Source organism: Orycteropus afer, unplaced genomic scaffold, assembly GCF_000298275.1.
Source record: "Orycteropus afer afer isolate SDZICR_OR568_19922 unplaced genomic scaffold, OryAfe1.0 scaffold01352, whole genome shotgun sequence".
NCBI classification, from domain to species: domain Eukaryota; kingdom Metazoa; phylum Chordata; class Mammalia; order Tubulidentata; family Orycteropodidae; genus Orycteropus; species Orycteropus afer.
Window position 1 is genome coordinate 84468 of NW_006922939.1, and position 4745 is coordinate 89212.

The following is a 4745-nucleotide window of genomic DNA, read 5'->3' on the forward strand; positions in this document are numbered from 1 at the left end:
TGATGTTGGCATTCATTTAATAATCATTTATTGAGCATTGACTACATGCCTAGATTGTGTTAGTTTTGGTGGGTCTTCTAGTTAAAAGAACAGTTCTTGATCTCAGAAGACATGTCATCAGGAAAGTGTCATTATAAAAAATATATAACCATTGTTTGATCTTGATGGCATCCAGTTCTGCCACCATGTTTCAGAAGTAAAGCTTAGGTTAAAAATCAGAGAAGCTGAAGTCTGGTGGTTCAAACCCACCATCCACTCTTCAGAAGGAAGGTTGGACAATCTACTTCCATAGTGATACTGCCTTGGAAAACCAAGGAGGAGTCACTATAAGTCAAGTCAAACTCGACAGCAAATAACAACAACAACAAGTGCCCATAAGAGGAAGCCATGCATTGGATAAGAAAGATGTTGTGAACACAGGGAAAAGATTGGAGGGGAGATAACTCCAGACAGGTCCTTCCCATGAAGTGATTATTATGCACATGCATATTGTGTGATCTCAGCTATTCAATTTTCTCAATCAAATAGCCTTATTAGTGGCAGCACCTGGGAAGAGGATAGAGTGCACCAAATTGATGACATAAAGTTGTGTGTGTTTAATCTGAGGTACATGTAGTTACATATAAGTGAATTTCAAGGGGGAAAAAAAGAATCATTACTATAAATACAGAGAGTACAGTTATCACCATACCGACAATATTTGAAGTCAATGGAGTTGATGACTATGCCCTCCAAAATATATGCCTCTTAAAAAGTAAAGGGATAGTAAGAAGTTACCAAAATGTGAGTAACACATATATAAAACACCAATGGAGCTAATTTATCCAAATATTTTGTGAAAAGCCTTCAGTCATAATAGTTAAATTTAAATGCCCATTAGGGGTCTCATAAATCATGTACAGGTTATTTAACAGAATAGAAGTTACCAGGGAAACTGGCAAAACAATTTCAGAAAAAGTTGGGTTCAGAATCAGATTGCAAAAGCTTAAGTACATAATGGTTGATGGAGAACTAGGAAAAATCAGTGTAGGCTATAAAACAATACTAAGGATCATACAATACATGCTTACTCTGTTCTAGGTGCTGCGTTAAGAGTGTTGCATTCACATAATCATTCTAATTATCTTTTGTGGTAGATATTGTTATTACCCTCATTTCATAAGTTAAACCCTGAGGCACAGATAAATTGTATAATTTAATAATACTTCTACTTTAGCTAATAAATGGGAAAGCCAAGAATAGAACTGTCAGTTTCACTACAAAACATCTACTCTTAATCACTATATGTTATTATCAGTACAAATGAAGCTAAGAAAGGGAATGAAAGAAAGCAAAATATGAGGAATGAATAGAGTTCTGACTAATCTCAAGCATAACTAAACACAATGAGACCATAAAACAATATGGAAATGTTCATTACATTTTTTACTTGCAATCAACATTTCTCTATAGCATGTGCAAATTCATTATTATGTGTTTATGTGTTATCAAAGGCCAAGTTACAAGTAAAGACAGTGAACTCTTAGTGTACTTTATTTTTTCACTTCACAATAGAGAAGAATGCATGGGAGTACACACAAATCTTAATGTTAATAATATCATCCATTGTCAATAGAAACAGTCCTATACAGAGACTAAATATGTAAAATAAATTTGGCAATATGTAACATAGAGATAGAGCCTATGAATTATTACACTGTGGTACAGTTAAATTGATCTGTAAGAAATATTTCTTCTAAAACACACAGAAAGAATACTTACAAATGAATTCCACAAATGTATTCACAGTATTAATTGTCAAATTAAAACAGAAATTCCATACTTATGTGCATGACTTTATTTGTCCTACTTTGTCAATGCTCACAGCTGTATAATTTAATAAAGTCACTGATCTTTATGAACATTGGACAAAATCAAAAGTCAATGATGAGAAACCATACAATAACAACATTCTGCACCTAAATAAACAGCCACACTTTCAGGGTCTGAATTTTTTCTTTTTCTTTTTTTACCTCTTTATGGAGTGCAAGTGGGAACCAGACCATTATCTCACTCACGTTAGTGAATTCTCACATTAAACACCAGTGCAATTTTTCCTAAACAATGTTTCCTTTTAAGAAAGCTCATTCATACCTATTTCCCTTCCTAGATATTTGTATAACCTCACAGGTGACAGGCCTATTACCTGCTGTACTTGTGTCATTCAAGCATTTTCGACTGATTTTTGCGGAACTACTGGATTTTTTCTCCCAGCTGGCATGTACTATGGTCCTTATTTGACCATCTGCAAAACACTGCATTATACCACCTTCATGAACACCAGAGTGTGCAAAAGACCCAACTTTTGCTGTTGGCTGGGTGACTTTTTTTTTTTTTTTCTTATACTCCCACCATTTAGCGTAAGGCATTCTGTGTCTTTAATGTCATTGACAGTTTTCTCTGTGATGTCTCTCCCTTCATGAAGATTTCATGCTGAGACAAGTGAGTCGCTGAGCAGATGGCTATACTCTGAGCTGTGTTCTCCCTCACCACAACCCTTCTTTTGTGTAGTTCTTTCCTACATATATATATATAATTGAGACCAGTGTAAGATTCACTTTTGTCCATCAAAGAAAAAAAGTGTTTTCTACCTGCTCTTCCCACACGATTCTGGTTACCATCACCTATAGCCACTGTATTTATCTATGGCAAACATTCAACAAAGGTCTCAGTATCTATCAACAGTGGTTAAGGCTTTTTGCTGCTAACCAAACCTCAATGGTTCAAACTCATAAGCCATACTGTGGAAGAAAGATGGGGCAATGTGCTTCCATAAAGACTTACAAGCCTCAGAAACCCAGTGGAGGTTGCTATGAACCTGAATGCACTAAACAGCAGTGAGTTTGTTTTTGTTTTTTTGTTTTGAGTGTTCACTACATCCATTGCTCTTATGCTGAACTCCTTCATTTATACCTTAATGAACAAGCAACTAAAACAAGCCTTCTGAGACTCCACATCAAAAAAATTGCCTTATTTTCTAAGAAGCAGAGGAATTCTGAAGTTGATAATCAAGTTTTATAAGAGATTGGCATCCTAAAGCATCTATCATTCAGTTCCTAAAATATTTTTTTTCCTAATCTGAAGTTCATTGAAATAAAATTTCTCAAAATCTTGTTTGTCTCCAAGACATCCTTTAGTTAGTAGGATCACTTTTTTTTTAACTTCCTGAAAGAAAAATCTCCTTCATAGATATTATACAAATATTCTCACTGCCATAAAGTCGGTTCCAAATCAGGGAAACCCCTCCTTGGGTTTCCAAGGAGGTCAATCTACAGAAGTAGATTGCCCAATCCTCCTTCCATAGAGGGGCTTGTGAGCCTAATATTAAAATCTTTCAAAGGTAACAGTCATTAGGTAACTGAAATAAGTTGTTGTTTCTGTTGCTGTTGGCTCCAACTCTTAGTGACTCCATGTGCAGAACAACGAAACACTGCCTCATTCTGTACCATCCTCACAATCCTTGTTGCACTTGAAATCATTGCAGCCACTGTGCCAGTCACTCTCATTGAATGTCTTCCCTTATTTTGCTGACCTTCTACTTTACAAAGCATGACAACCTTCTGCAGGGAATGACACTCCTGACAATATGACCAAAGTTGTTGTTAGTTGTTTTTATGGGCTGTTCAGTCATCTCTGACTCATAGCAACCTTATGCACAACAGACCAAAACACTGCCCAGTCCTGTGCCAGCCTCATGATCCCTGCTATACCTGACACTTTGTTTCAGCCACTGTGTCAATCCTTCTTGTTGAGGGGCTTTCCCTCATTTATTGACCATCCACTTTACCAGGCATGACATCCTTCTCCAGAGAATGGTCCCTTCTGACAACATGACCAAAATAGGTGAGACAAAGCCTGGCCATTCTCATTTCCAAGGAGTATTCCATTGGCACTTCTTTCAAGACAGACCTGTTAGTCCTTTTAGCATTCCACGGTACCTTCAGCATTCTTTGCCAACACAACTCGAAATCATCAACTCTTCTTTGATCTTCCTTATTCATTGTCCAGCTCTCAAGGGAATATGAGGCAATTGAAAATACCATGGCTTGGGTTAGGCACATCCTAGTCTTCAAGGAGATATCTTTGGTCTTCAGCTTTTGAAAGAGGTCTTTGGCAGCAGATTTGGCCAATGCAATACAATACTCTTCATGAGTAAAATTAAGCATTCTGCAATTCCCATTCTTTTCAAAGTTATCCATAATTTGTTTGATCCACACAATTGAATGCCTTGGTATAGTCAATAAAACAGAAGTAAACACCTTTCTCTTATTCTTTGTTTTGAGCCAAGATCCATCTGACATTAACTATGCTATCCCTAGCTCCTCGTCCCCTTCTGTATCCAACTTGCATTTCTGAAAGTTTTTGGTCAATATACTGCTGCAATTCTTTTTGAATTATCTTCAGAAGTTTTTATTTGTATGTGATATTGATGATATTGTTCAATAATTTCCACATTCTATGGGATCACCTTTCTTTGGAATGATTAAATATGGATCTCTTCCAATAAGTTGGCCAGGTAGGTGTCTTCCAAATCTCTTGGCATAGCCAAGTGAGTGCCTCCAGTGGGGCCTCCATTTGTTGAAACATCTCAATGGGTATTCCATCAATTCCTGGAGCCTTGTTTTTCACCATTTCCTTCAGGGCAGCTTCAATTTCTTCCTTCAATACCATCAGTTTTTGATTATATGCCACCTCCTGAACTGGAT